Genomic DNA, 20,925 nt, shown 5'->3' with positions numbered 1-20,925 from the left:
GACTTCAGACCGCTTTATGTCTTATTTTCCATTCATGCACAGTCATTTCTTTCTTTCTTTTCCAGTGCAAAGGGACATCTGTATTCCACCTACCCGAGATGCGTTACCTCCTCACCCCATAAACACTATAAATTGTGAACAAAACACACAATGTCAACTCTGCAAACTACAGTTTATTTAAAAGCGAACCAACAACTACTACTTTCAGACATACTCAGAAGAGATCATCATCTACAGTGTGCAAGCTTAGTGAACATATTTTTTTCATCTACTTACAGCCTTCAGGTTCCCTCATTCTTATACTAAGAAGAAAAGGTGCCACAAATGATCCCACCGTTGTGCAGTTAACACTAATTTCACACAGAACTGCAGCATGAAAATAGTTTGAGGGCTCAATAACAATTCAGTACCTTCGTATCAAAGTCCTGGTTCTTAAAAAAAAAAAAAGGCAAGCAAAAGTATGTCTGCAATGCAAATGCCAACACAAATTGGTAAGCAATTAAAAAAAAAAAAAAGCTTTAAACTATGTGACTACAGTTACATTTTATAGCCAATGAAATATCAACAGGCTGAGTTTAAGACAAAGGCAACGAGTATTCTGGCCACACTGAAATGAAATAGTATGTTTTAGTTGTAAATTTTTATTTGGGAAAAAATACAAAGATTTAGACTTGAAAGAGAGCTTTTCTCCCTGAGAATATAACTGAAATCTGCTAAAATAAATAATGTATTTATCTGTATACACTCATAGTCTTCCTCCACAAAGAATCTATTTTAGCAAACTGATAGAACAGGACGAGGACATTGCTCAGATCGCTGGAGACCAAGGTACAAATTTGTGTAAGGACAGCAAGTGAAATTATGTGACAATAATCACATTTATTTATGAGAATAACATAAGTGGTTGTTCAGCAAGTCCTGACATTAATTTTGAAATAGTAAAGAATAAGGACTGAAGATCTACCTTGTGAACTCAAAGCATGGTGGAAGAAGTATGAAGGAAAGTAATCTCCACTGTAGACTGGGTGATATCTGAACTCTCACTTGCACAAGTATTAGAACATATGACCTTGGGTTTTGGATTGGCTTTTTTTGGTTTCTGATTTATTTTTTTTTAAATTTGAACTTGTAAATTCATTGAAATACCTGTAATAAAAGTTTCAGTATATACTACCCAATTTATTCATAGGCAGGCTTTCCTCCATCCTCATAAAGGTCTCTTTTTAAATGCGATTTAGCACCTCCTACATAATCTGAGGTACAAACAGGTGACATACTGCTTTGTTTTTAATTGGAGTGATTTTCTTCAAAATCCATGGGCAAGGCTCATTAGAGATCAATACTGACAGCAATGAAAAACTAAATCCGCTTGCGCACAGATGAATTACAGCACAGGCAGAGTAAGAGTAAAATTCCATAATAATTCTGACCTAACAAGTAAAATGTTATTTCACTTTCCATGCCCATTCTTCAATCCCAGACTTTTCCACTGAGGCAGTCAATTGTGATATGCCCACTATAAATCCTACCTAAGAGCAACAATATGTCTTACATAGCTCACTAAAAAAAAGCATCAAAATAGCAACTCTCAGTCATCACTACATCAGATATATGTTCGCGCTACATTCAATAGAAGCTCATGTGATCCATACTACCCAAGATTTATGGATCAATCAACACATGCGGTAGATATTTTAATTAGTCACCTATGCTCTCTGCCCTTTCATTAATACATTAATGGTTTCCACGTAACATGGACTATTTTAGCAAAATATAAAGTTATAATTTCCAAACAGCATGTAACTTCTTGAAGTTTAAAAACAAACAGAAAAATGTAATTAGGCTTTACAGAGGGCATTGCATCTCAGCAGCAAAAAGCAAATTCACATGACAAAGAGGCTTCTGAATATCTAAATAATGGGAGCACACTCACAGAAAGAGTGAGATTTACTATCAGTTATAACTCCTAAAATGAGAGCAAAGCAAGAATAATATCTGCCAGTAACTGCATTAATGGGAGACTGTTATGGAAGCCATTTAAGGAAATGCAAGACTTGGAATGGTATAATGATGCGGCTGCAGAAGGAAAAAATGTGTGTTGTTAATATGTTGCTGTATAGCTTCAGACGTTGAAATTAATGAACTAATTTCAAACTTCAAAATGCCAAGCACCCCAGTGACCATACACTTTCCATAAGAATTGTGCCTATTTTTATTTCCACAAAACTCTTAAGTAAAATTTCCATTAGTCTTCAACTTGAATAACATGCGATTTCCATAAAAGAAGATTGAAAAATCATAAACAGTAACAAAAAGCAATGCAGTAAATCCACCACGTTCAAGACCTATTTTTCAAACTATTCATCAACTCAAAATAATTGTATAAAAATCAGCAGAAGTATTCAAAATGCTCAGAAGAAATGCTGTTCTAGGTAATAAGTAAATGCAGGACTGAATAAAAGAGAATTAATTTTTTCCACTGGGTTTTTTCATCATGTAAATACTATTTCTGAATAGTTGCAACACTGACAAAATAGCTTTGGTTTAAAACCCTGTTAAAAAAAAAAAAATCACTGGTATTTTTGGTGGGTTTGTTTTTTTTTTTTTTAATTCTGTATCCTAAATTGATTAAACTACACAAGCTGTCGTTTTTCATGTCACATTTCTACTCGGTATGTTTTGAAAAGGCAAAGCTACTGAATCATTAAAAATAGGGAGTGTTTGCATAATGTAAATACTGCTGACAAACTACTAACCGTAGCACTGGTGAGATGCCTTAGTAACACGTAACCACTGATGTAATATTACAAAATATTCTTACTGCTCAAAGTTGCCACTTCACAAATACAGATGCCTGTTCAAAATGTTATTCCAACACAGAGCAGGAGTCCTGGCAACTGTATTTATTCCCTGAAATCTTACAATGTTAGTAAAATATTAGTTGTAATAAATACGTGAAATATATGTTATCTAAGCTCGATTATCCTGAGGGGTAAAAGCCAAAGAATACTTCTGTAAGGTTTGAATTCCCAAGAGAAAAAGAGCTCGGATCCCGTCTGCAAGCACACAATGGAATCACAGCTGACGATGCACATCTTTTTCTGGATGTCTCCATATGCTCAGGAGGGTTTTTTTTTTTTCTCTCCCGCTCCCTCTTCTCCCTCCCTGTTTCTCCCTCTCCGCCTCCCTCGCTCCCAGCATTACACTGAAGGATTTGTCATTCTCTACCGCCAGGAGCATGAGAATGTTTTAACAACTAACAAAAATAAAAGTAGTGCGGTGAAACTTCATCTCGTTTAAAAATAAAAATAAGGGATCCTGCCAGGGTAGCCATCTGTAACTAAATTAACTAATAGTAGAAAAGGGGTGGATGAATGGCTGGTGTAATACACCTTCTAGGAAGTAAATATCAACCTTACTCCCTCCTGAGTTTGAAATGTTGCGTCACACAGAAGAGCATATACTGTAACATATACTCATCTAACCTTTGACCTCCAAAGCCAAACATGGGAAAAAAATGGAACACTGGGTGTTTTAACCTCTATAAGAATACTGAATAAATGTGTGGAATTAGTTAAATCCTTTATACCTACTCGCATACGAACCGCATTGTCTGGAGAGGCCAACCCCAGCAAACACACAAAAAGCGAGCGTCACAAGAACTGGTTTAGTTCCCTTTCTCCAAGGCACAATCTATTAGCACCCGGCAGACAAAGAGGGGTACGTTTATACTTCCACTTGGTGCCAGTCTTTAGTTTGGCTTTTTTTTTTTTCCCCCCTCCTAAACGCACCGACAGCACCCTCAACGCTCAGACCTCACAAGCCTCTGCAATTCCGGTGTAAGGTGCTGGAGAAACTCCGGCGGAGGGCAGGAGTCCAGATTTTTTTTTTTGCCAATGAGGCAGCGAGAGCGGCAACAAAGGCAAGGAGCAGAAGACCCTGGGCATTGTAGCAGCAGCAGTAGCAGCAGCTGGCTCCCTCGCTGACTTTGTTCCTTCCTCCTGCTGCAAAACCTGGGCTCCCCGCAGACGGGCTGCCCCCCACCAGGGGGTTCTACTAGGGGGAAAAGTTGGGAATGTCAACACTACGGGCCGCTCACACGCCTCTTTCCACAGAGCAAGTTACATCCTAAGTGATTATAAAAACATTAAATATTAAATTCTGACTTCAGAGCTTCAGTTTAACACGATACACTACGCTATATGTGAGTAAATCCCTAGTATTTTCTATTTTTTTTCCCCACCAGGAATAACCTTGGACTGTTATCTCTCTCGAACAACGCAGTTCCAGTTTATAAACCCAAATTCAACTGTCTTATTCCAAAAACCGTCCTTCTTGACAGCAATAAAGTGTTCCTTCCTCAAATGCCTTGAGTTTCAAATTTAGCGCCGACACCACCAGGACACACGAGGAGGAACACAAGGAGATGCACACATTTCGTAAAGAAGCATCTCCAAACACCGCAGAGACAGTGGTGAAGCACATCATACGTGGATACCCTCTCCCTACTTAAGACCACAAGCTGGAGAAGATACAAAATTGAGGGATCTTCAGTTTTCATGTGAAATGAAAGAGTATGGTGGCTGAAAAAAAAAGGAGATGATTACACACCCCCCCCTCCCGATTACATCAGGCTTTTATTGCATGATGCTCACCAAAATGAGATCCAAACCTTCAAAATGACACCATCCTTCAAATACTTGGACGATGTCAAAGAGGTCGACCTTTCTTTTTAAAGTTGTTCTCGATATTTCTGAGGGTTGAGCCCATGACACAGTATTTTTGGCTATGAACGCAAAGATTACCACGGCACTCCTCATAAACTCGGGGATTAACCATTTGGGGGCAATTTACATCTTTCCTTATCTCCTGTGACGCAGCGGAGCTGCCTTCGATGTTCCAATCCCCAAGTAGCTCTATCACCGGTGCCAAAATAAGGAAGGCAAACCCACGAGCATCCGTACACGTCTGTACGTGCAAACACACACGCCAGCCTGGTACATCCTATTTGTGACCCCACCACCGACGTAAACAAGCAGATGGGCTGCAAACAGTGGTAGGAGGCGCAGTACCTGCACCAACTGCGACAAAACGACCAGTTTCCATTTTCACAGCGGTCTTAAGCCGCGTGTAAGCAAAGCATCCCCCCTGCTCTGGGGAGCGATAGTTTGGGTCTGACATTCACGAGGGTGCGCGACACTGTCACTTCTCCGAGAGCATCCACCAGAGCTGGACCAGCATCTCCCACCCTTGAGGCACTGGGAGAGGATTTCCCCCACGAGAGGAGCCCACCAGGTGGCCCAACGGGCTGGAAAGAGCCAGGAAATTAACTGGGTAGAGTTGATTTTATAGTTCAGTAGATAAAAACCCAAAAGGAGATAAAAACCCAAAGCCTTCAGCCACAATGGCAGCAAACTAATAATAATAAAAAAAAACGCTTTAAGTAAAAAAGTCTTAAATTGCTTATTTATTTACAGCTGCAATAGAGCTCTGCTGTAAGTGTCATAGCCAGACACTACACGCTTAGCTCAAACTATACTTAAATACCATTAAAATATTACTAGTTCGGTTCTCAAGCCTATTCACCTGCTTCCCACTACTCTGAAAGGAGCGGGGGGGGGGGAGAAAAAAAAAAAAAAAGATAAATACAAAACCAACTGATTATCGCTGAAGGAGGAGACTGTCCTCCTTTCACAAGGAGACTCTTTCCTGGCTAAATCACAAGTGTATTTACACAGCGGGCTCCCACACAGGCACGCTCCAGACAGAAGCGGACAGGTTAACACAAACTAAGCTTCAGAAATCGCTATTTCCCGGTGACTACGGGCAATCTCCTTGCCTGCCTTTATTTTTTTTTTCCCCTTTCTCCCCCCCCACCCCCCCACCCCAATATATATATTTTATTTTTTATTTTTTTTTGTTTAATTTTTGCCAGGCTCCCGGGCAGGTTTCCTGCAGACAAACTCCACGGCCGGAATGCCCCGCTCGGGAAGGAGAAGCATGTGATTCCCGGGCCTTGGAGAGAAGGAGCCGGGGAGGGGGGGGGGTGGAGGGGGTTGGGGGGGGGGAAGAGGGAACCGCTCAGGCCCCGGCGGAGGCGAAGGACCGAGGGGGGCGGCGAGGGACGAGGCTCCGGTTACACCTCGCCCAGGAGCCTGCGAGGAGCCCGGCGGCGAGGGCTTGAGCAGCACCAACCCGCCCCTCCGCGGACATCTCCCCGCCCTTCGCCCGATTGACGGGGGGGGGCCGCTGCCGTCGGAGGCGGCCGCGGAGCTTGTCCGCCTTGCGCCCGGCTCCGCGGAAAGGGAAGCGGCGGCTGCGAGCGACGGCGGCGCCGCCCGCCCCGCCAGCGCCACCCGCCCAGGGACCCCGGCCCCGCCGGCTGCCATCCTCCTCCTCCTCCCTTCCTCCTCCTCCTCCTCCTCCCCGCCCCGCGCACACACGCAGACACACGGCACTGCGGCGGCGGCGGCGGCGGCGGCCGGGCCCCCACCCCTCCCCGGGCCGCGGGGAGGCGGCGGCCGGGCGCCCCCGGGCCGCTGCGCTCGCCCTCCCTCCCCTCCTTCCCTTTCTCCTTCCCGCAGCTCCGCCACCGCGGCCTGGCTGCGCGGCTGCGGCGACCCCGCGCTACGCCTCGCCTCGGTTCGGAGCTGCGCGGCGCGCAGACGCAGGCGCAACCCCCCTCCCACCCTCCTCCCGCGCAAGAAAGTTAAGAGAAGTTGCCCGCTTCGCCCCTTCCTTCCCCCGCGCGTCTCCGGCGGGCGCGCAGCGGGGAAGGGGAGAGGGCACCGGGCGCCGCGGAGCCTGCCCTGCTCGGGGAAGGAAGGGGGCGGCCGGCTCGGGCCCCCGCGGAGGGAAATGGGGGCGGCCCGCACCCTTGCGCGGCGAGAGTCGTTGTCAGCCGGGGAAGGGGAGGGGAGCGAACACCGCCCTGCTCCCCAAGTCACCCCCCTTTTGTCACCCTTCCCTCCAAGTTTCCATGTCGGTGCTGGGGGGGGGGGGGGTGGAAGGGAGTGGAAACGTCCTAAACAATCCCTAAAAAAATTGCCCTCCGCAGCCCGGCTGCCCCCCATCCTCCCCCACCCCCCCGGATCGGTCGCTGCACCCCTCGCCTCCCCGGCTCCTCGCACTTTCTCCTCTCCCCCCCCCCCAACCCTCGCCACCCCCGGGCAGGGGCGCGGAGAGGCGGCACCGACCTCCGCCTGGCCTGGGAGCAGGAAACCAGCCCCCCCCATCGCCCCCGGGCCCGGCAGGGTGGGGTGCCGTATCCCACCCCCCCACACACACCCCCCCCGCTTCGCCGAAACGGGGGGAGTCCCAGGGAAGTAAACCGGCACCCCACCCCCCCCCATACACACACACACGCCGGGCCCTGGGGGGGGTGCGAGCACGATGCCCCGGCGAGGGGCAGCCCCCGGTTCCCCCCAGAGGGAGCCGCGGCCCCCCGCTCCGCTCCGCTCCCCCCCCCCACCCCCCCGCGTCGCCGGCCCGGGGGAAGCCGCCTCGCCGCGGCCGCGGTGCCGCCCGCCAACGCCGCCCCTCCGCGCACCGGCGCGGCCCCGGGCGTCCCCCCCGGCATTACAGAAGGCGGCCGGGGAGGCGCGGGGGGCTCGGGCACACCCCCCGCCGCGGCGGGGGCCGAGGGGGCGTGCGGGAGCCGTTACCGGGGTCAGTGCCGTCTCCCGCCGCTGCCGCCGCGGCTGCCGCCGGCGCTGACCTTCGCTTTGTAAGATGAAGCTGAAGCTGGGGCTGCGGCCGCCATGTTCCCGTTTTAATAACTGCCTGCTTGTTTATTTCAATGGAGACCCTCCCACCACTCGCCCTCCTCCTCCTCCTCCTCCCCCTCCCCTCCTCCTCCTCCTCCTCCTCCTCCTCCTCCTCCTCCTCCTCCTCCTCCTTCTACCCAGAGGAGGGCTGGACGGGGAGGAGGCGGGGGGAGGCACAAGTCACTCCCTCCTGCCCCCGGGCACGGCGGCAGCGGCCGGGCCCCGCGCTGGGGGAGGCCGGGACGGACGGATGGACGGAGGGACGGGACGGACGGACAGACGGACGGACAGACGGCAGCGCGGCGCTGCCGCCGCCCCCCCCGCCGGAGCTGGGGCGGGCGGGGACGGGGGGGGGGGGGACACACGCTGCCCCGCTCCCCGCCCGCAGGGACAATGGCAGCCGCCCCGCTCAGCTCGCAGCCCTGCGCAGCGCCGCCGGGAGCCTCCCCCTCGGCACCCGAAACGCGGAGAAGGGGGGGTGTGAGAAAGGAGAAGGGAGGGGAAATAAAAGCCCTTCGCCCTGGGAAGGCGAGACTTTAAATGTGGCCCTTTTGCGGTCCGCCCCGGGAGGAACCCGAGTCGCCAGCGGGCCGGAGCCGTCAGTCCCCGCCAGGCTTTGGGTGGCCCACGTTCCCAAAAAAGAAGGGGACGGGGAGGGGGGGGAACAGTCTGATTTCCTTTCTTTGCCCCCGGGAATTAAAAAAAAAAAAAAAAAGAAAAAAAAATAAAATAAAATAGGAAAACACAGGCGGTGAAAATCGTGTCACAAATAGCCGGCGTTAACTGTGTCGCACCCGCAGGGCCGGGGGGGCAGTGAGGGGGGGGAATGAAGATACAGGCTTTTCCTAGGTTGGAGGAGCGAATATGCGAGTTAAAAATTATTAAGGACTGGAGGGTGATTGTTAAACATTGCCCTTAGTTCAAGAAGCAGCCCACAACGCAGAATTCCTGTCTTTAAATAAATACATACATAAATAAAGCTTTGCATTTTCCCGTGTGTCGGTAATGGCAAACTCCGGTCTCCACACTGGAACTACTGTGATTTTTTGATATTTTCTTACAGGGGGGTGCAGCCCCAAGTTTTCCTGCAGCTATCCACAGACTATACATTGTTACTTGGTGGTTCACCTAACCCTGCTCGCCGTCAGGTTCCTCTGATACTTTTTTGATCATAACCCTTATTTTTCAGATGGTTACATTTTGCCCTACGGTGCTGCATGCCATTTCCCATACTTGTGTCTGACTCAATTTTTTTTAAAGCTTCTTTTTTTTTTTTTTTCTTTTCTTTCATTGGGCAAAAATAGTTCAATTGTTTCTGCTAACAAATTAAAGGAAAACTGTCTTTCCCTCTCTCCTCCCCCATGTTAAAAAAAAAAAAAAAAGAAAAAGAAAAAAAAAGTCTTTGCAACCAAGTCGCTGAAAACTTGTAATATTTTTCTCTTCTGGAGAAAGAGCTCGGGTATGGGAGGGATGGCCAACAGAAATCTATTTGCATTTAGTCCCATTAGCAACTGGGGGTGGAGGGATTGTAGTTTGTGTATGCTCAATTAGAGCTTTGCTGCTAAATTAACCAGAGATCCTACCTACCTTAAATGCCACTGTTTTAGGGGGAGTACTTTTGGCATCATCTCCAGAAGCCAAGCGAGTGTGCTCCAGCGTTGGGCTGCAGCAGCTGGAGAGGACAACCTTTCTCAATGTCCCTCCCCATCAGTCCTGCTCTGCAGCTAAATTACTGTGTTTTCAGGAAACCCTTCCACCCTGCCCGTACGCAGGCAGGCAGCAAAGAGATTGAAGGTTAATTCTGTCTGGAGTGCAGAGAAATCAGAATATTACCTCGAAATAACATGGCAAATGAGAGTTGCTTGTATGTGAAAAAAAAAACCAAAAAAAACCCAAAAAAACAAAAAAAACCACAACAAAAAACCAAAAAACAAACCGCCACCAACAAACCTGGGGCAAAGAGTTCTGGAGAGACAGAGCTTCTCCTCTGGCCTCATTTGTTATATCTGTGCAAATCTCTGTAGCAAATAAGCTAACAGTTATACAGGCAATAATCTCATTTACCTCACAGTCGTGATTCACTCGTTCTTCTATGCTAAGTGAAACAGTGGTCTGCTGGGAAGGAAAGGGAAAAGAAAAAAAAAAAAAAAAAAAGGAGTCTTTAATTTTATGACCATGAGCAGATCAATTTAGAGTTGCACAAGTAATTTTAATTCCAGCATTCCTTATTTATGAAAGCTCGGCTTTTTCCAACTTCATACTTCCTGTAACATAGTCAAAAGTCTTTTTGAAACTAGTACCTAAATCCAGCAGGAAGAGCAAGGCAGGCCTTTTAACTTCCTGCAGTACAAACGTAAAAGGTAGACCATAAACCTTGTGTTACGTGGGCTCAACGGTGACAAAACCCCCCGAGACTGATGCGACTGAGTTTGTCAAACCGGGTGGGAGAGGGGTTTTAACTACATGCAGACGCTCAGATCCCCTGAAATTCGTTACGAGCTTCTAAGTCATGAGCGAATACATTTTGTCATCTAAAGCCAAAACCCCAAACCCCCTGGTTGCAAATATCAGGGTGTGCACTGCGTTATTCCTAACTGCTATTCTTTCTTCCAAGGGAAAGCACCACCTTCCAGGTGGGAAAGAGATCCGACAAACGCATTTCAGTGCTGGACTTTATTCATTACAGCTCTTCTCTGAACCTCCTCCGGTGTCACCATTGCTGCATTGTGCTCACTTCATAGAATCATAGAATGGTTTGGGTTGGAAGGGACCTTAAAGATCATCGAGTTCCACCCCCCCTGCCATGGGCAGGGACACCTCCCACCAGACCAGGTTGCTCAAAGCCCCATCCAGCCTGGCCTTAAATGCTTCCAGAGATGGGGCATCCAGAACTTCCCTGGGCAACCTGGTCCAGTGTCTCACCACCCTCACTTCTTCAACAGGAGCTTCATTTGGTCTAAACGAGACCAATATAAATTTTCTGCCATCCTCTCATATTCATCCTCCTTCCATTTATACTTCCAGTCGTGCCGGCTGTTTTGCTCACAGCATTACTTCCTACGTTCACTTGATTATTCACTGCGATCCACAAACCTTCCCAGGTGTGAAATTTAACACAGAGATAAGCTTTTAATTATTTTGAATTTTCAGTGAAGTTTGGTTAAGTTTCCTCTCATAACTTTTGTTTTTCTTTCTAAATCAACAGAAAAAAAAAATCAGAACCAGTGTTTTCCTGGTCGCTATAACCAGGAATTTGGTCAACCGTTATTTTGTCAACCGTTATATTGTCAACGTTCTTTTTTCTTACTTACTTTTTCTATGTAATATGTTTCTTAAAAAATCGGCACAGGGGGTACTGTGAGTAAAACTGGCACTTGCAGGTGTGTCTCTAACTGATTTTCAAGTAAGTTCAAGTTATTCTTCCGTCAGGTGGAAGGTTATGGACAAATCGTTGACTGCCTTATGAACTCGCTGGGCACCTCGGCTGTGGCTGCTGTCTCATAAAGCTCTATCTGCAGCCGAGGAAGGGGTTACGTGCACCCGCTGACACCGGGGCTGGAGGTGACGCAGCTGGTGGTGCGCAAAGCCTTTTTCACCCTGTAGAATCATTCTGCCCCCCTTTATGGGGAGCTGAGCCCCCACTTACTCCTTAACCTTTCCAAATGGATTTAAATATGGTCTTTATGAAACCAATAAGGTTTTTGTTGACGCAGTATATACCTAACTCAAACCCACAAAGAAAACAAAATGAAAGGCAAAACCATTGAAACCTACTATAATATCTTCACCCTCTTTGGGGTGGGGGGCATGCGTCAAGGTCTTCTGACTGAACCAGATGATTCCACAAAGGCATCTTTAGGGCCACAAAGATGCTCAGAGGGCTGAAGCCCCTCTGCTGTGAGGACAGGCTGAGACAGTTGGGGTTGTTCAGCCTGGAGAAGAGAAGGCTCCGGGGAGACCTTAGAGCCCCTTCCAGTCCCTAAAGGGGCTCCAGGAGAGATGGGGAGGGACTCTTGATCAGGGAGGGGAGCCATAGGATGAGGGGGAGGGTTTTAAACTGAAAGAGGGGAGATTTAGATGAGATCTGAGGAAGTTCTTTCCTCTGAGGGTCGTGAGACACTGGAACAGGTTGCCCAGAGAAGCTGTGGCTGCTCCATCCCTGGAGGTGTTCAAGGCCAGGCTGGATGGGGCTTTGAGCAACCTGGTCTGGTGGGAGGTGTCCATGCACATGGCAGGGGGGTTGGAGCTGGATGGTCTTTAAGGTCTCTTCCAACCCGAACCGTTCCATGATGATTCTAACCCTCAACTCCAAGTAGGGCCAATTTTGAAGTCATGCCAGATTTCCCAGGGTCAAATTCAGCTAAGCTCTTACTGTCTCCAAGGATGGAGAGTCCACAGTCTCTCTGAGCAACCTGTTCCAGTGTTTGACTGCACTTGTGATTTCCCTCCCTGATATCCAGTAGGTTTCTTCCAGCTTGTGCCTATTGCCTCTCACAGTGAAAAGGCCACCGTGGACCCCCAAGAGGGATCCACCTTCTCTATACCTATCCATCAGGTAGCTGACAAGAATAAAAACACACCCATCCCCCTTCTCGTTCTCAGCCTCTTCTTTTACGTGATGTTCTCCAGCCCCCTCATCATTGTGGCAGCTCTCCTCTGGATTTGCTTTTCTATGGCCATGTTTTTTGTGCACTGGGTAACTCAAAACTGCACGCAGCAGTCCAGATGCAATCTCACCAAGTTCTCCATAAATGGGAATAACTGCTTTTCTCCACCTGCTGGCTCTCCACTTTCTGTTATGGCCCAGGATGCCCTTGGCCTTGGCACACTGCTGATTCCTTTTTGCTCACCAGGACCCCCAAATACTTTATTTTCCAAAGCTGTTTTCTATCCACTTGGTGCCCAGCTCATCAAGTGGGGGGCTGTTCCGTCCTGGATGCAGAGTGCTGCTCCAGCATTTGCTGAACTTTAGGATATTCCTGACAGCCCATTATCTCTAGCCTGCCGAGTTCCCTTCAGCCCACGGACCACCCCATCCCAATTTGCTGTCACCTGCGCTTCGTCTCATCACTGAGGCCTCTTACAAAGACGTTATACGGTATCAGCCTCAGTATCCACCCTTGAAGCACCAGCAGGCAAACACCGGAACAGGTTGCTCAGAGAGGCTGTGAACTCTCCATCCTTGGAGACTGGCCACCAGCTGGACCTGCTATTGCTGATGGCAGCCCTTCAGCCCAATGGCCCAGCCAATTTTCCACCCGACTTATCTTCTGCTTACCTGTTTCATACCTCCCTGATGTGGTTAAAGGAGGTCTATGGGTGATGGTGTCAAAAGCTTTGCTAAAGTCAAAGTAAGTGACATCCACCGCTCTCCCCTTCTCCACAGACTCAATTACCTCGTTATAAAAAGCAGTCAGATTTGTCAGGCAGAATTTGCTCCGTGTAAACCCTGACAGCCTGTTCCCAGTCACCTTCTTGTCTTTCAAACACCTGGACATGGTGTCCAGGAGGATTTACTACTTAATCCTCCCACAGGCCGAGGTCAGGCTGGCTGGCCTGTAGTTCCCTGCTTCTCCCTCCTTGAAGATGGACATGACATTTGTCTTTTTCCAGCCACCAAGCGCTTCACCCAGTCCCCACCACCTTCACACGGTGCACACACAAACCTGTCGTGATACACCTACTCCATCGTTACTACAGTTACCCTCTGACCTCACATCACATCTCCAAACTATCGCTGATTATCCTCCTTCCGTCAGCCCTTTTCCACCTTCTGCCCTCTCAAAATAACACATTGACTTACATGTCACTATGTTCTTTTAAAGCATCTGGCATCTGGCTCAGATCCTTTGATGGCTCTTTGGTTTTATTGCCATTTGATCATGGGATACACCAGACTCTTGCAGGGTAGAGCATATCCTAGGGGTATAGTGCTTATGTGCTAAAACTAAAAATAAGATTTTTTTTTTTGGTCCTAGAAAAACTTCAGACATTAAAAAAAAATATTTTTTTGCACCTCAAATAACAATTTTGTCAATTAAAAAGTAGCTAATGAAACATCTTATTGTGTGTTGGTGGCTTACTAATGCAATAATTCCCCTCACATTCTTTTTTTTTCAAATCAGATGACTTTAAAACGCTCCATACTTTTTCAATGCAAGAAATCCAGCTAGATCTACTTCACCTTATAAAATGTTTTTAAGAAATGACAAGTGTATAGGGTAAGAGTTAGGTTTTTTTAATCAAAGCTCATGCAAATATTTTTAGACTAGAATAAATGACTAGTTTTACTCATGCTACTTTGGTAGCAGTTCATGCTGAGACAAAAATAATGTTCTCGAACACTGTGATGGGATTGCTGAGCAGGTGGGACCAAATTCCAACTGTGAGAAGAGGGGCAGTGCCTGGTGGGCACTCCTGGGCAGCCCCTGGAGATGGCCCTCCTTCAGCAGAGGAGTTGGACGAGATGACCTCCAGCAGCCCCTTCCAGCCCCTGTGGCTCTTTGTGGAAAACAAAATTCTTTCTGCTACTCTACTTTATTTCACACAGTGTCTCGCCTTCTCCAATTATTCTTCTCTTTTACTATCGGGTTTTTTTTCTTTCTTTTGACCTTTTTTCCGCTTTTATCTTTATTCTTACTAGTCTTTTATCCTCTGTATCTCCCATCATAGAATCACAGTATCATAGAATGACTTGTTTTGGAAGGGACCTTAAAGATCACCCAGTTCCAACCCCCTGCCATGGGCAGGGACACCTCCCACCAGACCAGGTTGCTCAAAGCCCCATCCAGCCTGGCCTTGAACCCCTCCAGGGATGGGGCAGCCACAGCTTCTCTGGGCAACCTGTTCCAGGGTCTCACCACCCTCACAGCAAAGAATTTCTTCCGGGTGCTCCAGCCCTCTGAGCATCTTTGTGGCCTCCTCTGGACCCATTCCAACAGGTCCATGTCCTTCCTGTGCTGAGGACTCCAGAGCTGGACACAGTGCTCCCAGTGGGGTCTCCCCAGAGCGGAGCAGAGGGGCAGAATCCCCCCCTCGCCCTGCTGGCCACGCTGCTTTTGATGCAGCCCAGGATGCGGGTGGCTTTCTGGGCTGCCAGGGCACATGTGCTCAGCAACAGCTATGCCGTGACATACTCTGTATATTCATGCAGTCTGTTCAAAAAGACATTGTCTTTCCTCCTACTGAGGATGAAAAAACCCCAGCTCACCCCTATATTCCGACTTTAACCAAAAATGCTATCAGCCCTCAAGCATATACATTAAGGGCCGTAACTGAGCTACATATAAGAAATGGAGCTAGAAGTGTTTACGATGGTTTTGCTGTTTAAAGAGCGCTGTTCTCTTCCCCTTGTAATTACACTGTTGAATATGTTAACTTACCTTTTGTTCAGAATTGTGCAACACTCTCTTCTTCCCTTGATTTCCTGCGCTTGAATACATACATTTTTGTACCTTCACAAGAATTTGGTAATAAAAAGCAGTGCTGAGGAAGGGCAGAATTAAAAGCCATAGCCACCCCACCGTCAGCAAGTGGAAACAAACACCTTAACTAGCCCCCCTTTGTGCTGCTCTCTTTGGGATGGCCTCTGAAAAATTATTCTAAGGCAGCTTTATTAATTCATATTGAACAGCTACTTCTCCTCACTGACCACATCCATTAGAATGTTTTCCTCCTGAATCGTGATTGTGCAACCCCCAGCCTAAGTGGCCCGACATCTTTTATCCTGAATGTACTTTCTAAATTCACTGTTAAGCTGATTACATCTTGAGGATGATCAATCTGTGTTCTCCGTTGGCTATTGGTCTCCATTTACTATGTAAATCTAGACTTACGCACACACGTAAACTTATTAGTTCGTGTAATTAGAGCCCAAAACATATTGAAAAAAAATCAGAGTGGTGGTGAAGCATGTTTTTAACTAGCAAAAACTCAGCGTGTCTGTACAAGTAGCACATTTCACGCAGCAGACTTAGGATCTGCCTCTCTCTGTTGCAGCTCTTAATGCCATTATGAAAGAGATGAAATCAAGATGGAAGGATGACAGTGATTTAGTCACAGAACCAGTTAAATGGCTTTCCAAACTTGAGGCCACGGATAGCTTTTAGATTTACAGATAGCACAGAAGCTTGATCTCACAAGTAAATAAAGTCCAGAAAGTGTGGAAGGAAATACAAGGAGCCTGGCTTCACTTCAGGGTAGAGTTATGTGTTTTGACATATGTATGTAAGAGTTTTATGTTCAAGTTCTGTAAATTTAGACATTCAGCTGTTTCCTGGCTCTTTTTTAAATTATTGTTATTATCACAATTACATTTTCATTAGAGCTTCTTAAGCTGCTTTCACCCCTAAACTCCAGAATAACCAGGTATTTGTGTGGAATTATTTAATCTAATAAATATTAGAAAAAAATATTGTCCCTGAGTTTTTTGGACTACATAGTAGGAAAGAGGTTTTTCCACCCCCTCGGACTGCCTCCATTTCACCCTCATGGCATGCCCTCTGAAAGCGCCTGAGCATCACATTCATCTGATTCACCAGAAGAACGCATCAGGGATGGGGGACAGTCATTCTTAAAGACTGAGCCAGAGAGTGCAGAGCAACCGGAAGAGTGGAAGATTTCCCTGATCAGCTTTAAACATCTTTGCTTTTGAACATCTTCTTTCCTGTGAGGATGGTGAGACACTGGAACAGGTTGCCCAGAGAAGCTGTGGCTGCCCCATCCCTGGAGGGGTTCAAGGCCAGGCTGGATGGGGCTTTGAGCAACCTGGTCTGGTGGGAGGTGTCCCTGCCCATGGCAGAGGGGGTTGGAACTTGATGATTTGAAGGTCCCTTCCAACCCAAACTATTCTATGATTCTATGATCCATCCTCCCCTTCCACAAGTAGCTCCTTGGGTTTGCAGACTCTGGTGGTCTCCTTGAGCTGGCTTCCCCCACTTTTGGACTTCAGGAGCAGACTCTGTTACCGCATGAACCTCCCATATGTAGAATCAAGATGGCACATTTCTCACGATACAGCAAGCAATTCTATGGTTTTATTTCTCCTTTCTTCTATCGGGAAGGAAAGGTAACAGTGTTGAGTTTTAAATAATTACTGGGCTTCGAATTAGCACTTCACCCAAATGACTCTCAGCCCCAGCCTCAAGTCGGCAGCTCTGTACCAGTAAAAGATAGTTCACGTTCCTGAAGTTGCAATCCACCCATTCTCACATCTCTGGGGTTTGTAGACAGCTATATTGCTTTTGGTTTTACTACATGTGCCTGTTCTATGTCTATTAAATACGTCTCATCGGGAAACAGCACGGTCAGCAAAGCCAAGGCTGAAGGAGGAAGAGGCTACAATTGTATTACATTTTGAAATTTGTTTCTTATGCCATCCCACTCCAGCCATTGCACTTACGTTCTCAGATGTTTGTAATAATTATAAGTGCAAACCCAAACATTAAACTGTAAAGCTGTTTCATAAAAACAAACACAAACAAAGAAAAAAAAAAAAAGAGAGAAGGAACCGAGAGAGAAATGGATAAAATAACTTGGGGCTTGTATTTGCAGTAAGATAATAGGTGCTTCAGTAGGTGCTTGAGAGATGATGCAAATGCACTGAACGGTTTGGAAAAGCACACTTCGTAACCGTGTGTGCACCTACCCATAACTTCACCAACTCAGCCGCCTCACCATTGTCTGGTGACTCCAGCCTGACAGCTGAGGCCATGGGCTCCGTCAGTAGTTCTGCTCCCGCTGCTCAAACCAACAAGTCTTTCGCAAGAGCCGCCGCAGCCCCAACATTTGGAAGACGAGTGGTGTAAAGTTATCCCTCCTCTCCTACCTCTGCAGTCCTTTCTGTCCAGTCCCTCCCAGAAGACAAGCTGCAACCTAAGCTTTCCCCTCCCCATTTTGACTCTTCTAATTAAGAAACTGTCCTTTGTTACACAATTCAAGTGTATTTGATGAGGTGGTTGCAGACGCTGTGCTCGCAGGCTTCCAAAACCGATCATTCTGTGTATATTCCTCAACCCAATCTCAGCCTTGTGCTTACCAAAGGGAAAAAACCAGTCCTCGGAAGGACAGACTGAGCTGAGACAAAGTTGTGCATTTTTTTACATCAGTGAGTGCCAGAGCATGAGGGGGAATTTAATTTCTAAATAGAAAACTATCACATTCCTTCTTAGTTTAAATACAGCTGGGTTGGTTAAATATATACCCTGAATCCAGAAAAAAAAAAACCAACCAGAAACAAGATCATGAGGCGGAAAGAGGTCAAGAGGCCATCTGTGTCCACCCCCTTCCTTTGAGGCAGGATGATCAACACCTATCTCACTCCTCCTGCCTTCGTCTAACCTGTTCTGAATGACCTGTGATGAAGACATCTCGGCCTCCCAGGCATTGCTATACTCCTCTCACCATTAGTTTTTCTAATGCTTAAACACGGTTTCTTTTGCTGCATTTTAGGCCTTTATCTTCTTCTCAAATCTACCAGAGATGTGGAGATTATTTCCCCGCCCTCTCTTTTTGCCAGTTCTCACCCTGCTGCTGCAGTGTTTCTCTTCAGTCTTTTTCTCGCCTGAGCAATCCCAGTTCCTCCCAGCTCTCCTTTTAGGTCATGTTTTGCCGGTTCCTTCTCGTTCAAGCTGCTATGGACCTTCTCCAGTTGGTGCAGAGAAAAGGATGCATTTTTGATAAGGAGGATACTGCTTAATTTGAGGGTTTACTGGTGCTGGAAGCATTACTCCATTAGCCACGCAGGCTGTATGTCCCTTCCTGCATCCCAATAAGCACTTTATTCCTCCCCGTACCCCTCCAACAACAGGGCATTGCTTGATGCTGTCCAGAGATCAGATCTACCATCCTAACTTCAGGACTCCCAAATTTAAAAATCATAGAATCATAGAATGGTTTGGGTTGGAAGGGACCTTAAATACCATCCAGTTCCAACCCCCTCTGCCATGGGCAGGTACACCTCCCACCAGACCAGGTTGCTCAAAAATGCATTTTAATACATTATTGCAGGCATTATATCGCCGTGAAGACATACACCACTTCAACTGAAGACCTCGCCCAGTCATTACTTAAAAAAAAAATTAAAGAAAGAAATCTAACACTAATGCGTGTACATTTTGGCAAGATCAAAACTGTAAATTAAAGCATAATAAACAAAGCATATTGCTGCTGCTTGTGTGTAGATCTGCCTGAATTTTTCACAGACGGTGGCACGTATATTCTTTTCTGTACTGGTCCTATTTCTACAAATCAGGAATATCAAAGAACCACTCTTTTAACTACAGAAAAGTCTTAATAACATCTCATTATAGCCTAAAAGCCAAACAGTCCGACTTGTTAAAAAAAACCCCAAACTTCCAAGGGTGGAGAAAGACAGTATCTATGCCAATGAAATGGTCACATTTTCTCAGGTATTGTGCTCATACCCATATATTTTTTGAAACAGGTGACATAACTATAGGTTCACACAGGGAACCACACTTTGGCTGTTGCAGTGATTAGTTGCTGAATGGGATCCCATTTTCCTAAGGAGTGTACAAGTTTATTGCAAAAAGATTTTTCCCTGGCCAAACATTGCAAACCAAAAAAAATCAGATAAGGAATGGGTGGATTGAAAAAATAAATAAAAATAAATAAAAATCCCAACCTACACCCCCATCCCCACCCTGCACCTACAGAATGGAGTTAAAAGGGAGAATATAAGATTGGTATGACAGAGAGGTGTCCTTCTCCAGCAGCTGCTGAACTGCTGTTGAGTCACTCTTGGTAGAAACTAGAGCAGGGTAAACAATGCAACAATTCCAAAAATCCAGGAGACACCCTTAGGTAAGTGCTTGGGCAAATATATTTAGCTTTGCCGGGGATACTCACTGAGACTACTTACATGCCTAAGTACCTGGCTAATCAGGAGGCTATTTAAGCTATTTGGAGCCAGAAATTGAAATGGGTTTGTTTGTGTGAGTTGGTGGGCCTGGATTTAGGTAGCTCTTGCAAGGCGGAATCGGGCAAATCATGATATGCCTTCCAGACATTTACATTTTTTAAATTTCTAATATTCATTATTGTAGATCCACTTATTCTTTTTTTTTTTCTGTTAAAATGAAAACTATCAATGAAAGAAATTAATCAATCCAACACTTCAGCATTCATGAAATACTTACAATTTTGAGGCAAAAGATGTTTGCCAACAGAAAAGAAGCTTTTTCAGAAGTTCCTTAAATCTTATCCCCTACTGCTTTGATAAAATCTTTCATTTTAATAACAATGATAAAGAAGGAACCCTGGATTGTGACATGTACAACGAGTACTATTTAAGGAAAGTAATGTATAATTGAGTATAACTTGTGTATAATTTTGGATCTATCCATAAATATAATGCATTGTGTTTTGGTGTATGTTTATTGGCAAATAGAGAGCACAGGGTTTGGTTTTCCACACCGTCTTACACAGAATTTTATGGCAAAATCCATTTTACTTTGTAATCTCCCCGTAAGAACAGAGTAAAATATTACATACCCCTATTAAAAGGATTATAGAATCATAGAATCATAGAATCATCCAGGTTGGAAGAGACCCTTGGGATCATCGAGTCCAACCATCTACCCTACACTACAAAGTTCTCCCCTATACCATGTCCCCCAACACCACATCTAAACGGCTCTTAAACACATCCAGGGATGGTGACTCAACCCCCTCCCTGGGCAGCCTGTTCCAATGCCCGACCACTCTTTCTGTGAAAAATTCTTTCCTAATGTTCAGTCTAAACCTACCCTGCTGGAGCTTGAAGCCATTCCCTCTTGTTCTGTCATTAATTACCTGTGCGAAGAGACCAGCACCAACCTCCCTACAGTGTCCTTTCAAGTAGTTGTAGAGAGTGATGAGGTCTCCCCATTATATCCCTTTTCTCTGGAGGAGCTGCTCATGATATTATCCAAGAACTCTATTTAGTCGTTACTTTAAAGGGTGTTAAATTCCTCAGTGCCTGTTTCTTAGCATCCTCCCCACTGACACATTGTTTGTGAACACTTGCAAATTTTGGTGGAGTAAAACAAAATGTTGGTTAGAGAAAGGCATGTATTCTATTTCTACTTAACCATCAGATGGCCTACACAACTATGTAGTACTAAACCCCAATTTGATTTTTACTCAAGGGCAGACAAAA

At 46.3% G+C, this 20,925-nt stretch overlaps 1 protein-coding gene across 1 annotated transcript in view; it reads right to left on the bottom strand.

Moving 5' to 3' along the window:
• NCOA2 (nuclear receptor coactivator 2) overlaps positions 1-7,861 on the bottom strand; it is a 220,711-nt gene extending 212,850 nt beyond the window's left edge. The window contains exon 1 of the mRNA XM_074146655.1: positions 7,718-7,861. The gene's annotated coding sequence lies outside the window, so the exon portion shown is untranslated. The remainder of the gene's footprint in view (positions 1-7,717) is intronic.
• Positions 7,862-20,925: the final 13,064 nt, after the last annotated feature.

The sequence above is a fragment of the Numenius arquata genome, chromosome 4 (assembly GCF_964106895.1).
Source record: "Numenius arquata chromosome 4, bNumArq3.hap1.1, whole genome shotgun sequence".
Classification (NCBI taxonomy): Eukaryota; Metazoa; Chordata; class Aves; order Charadriiformes; family Scolopacidae; genus Numenius; species Numenius arquata.
This window is presented reverse-complemented; position numbering and strand designations above follow the sequence as displayed.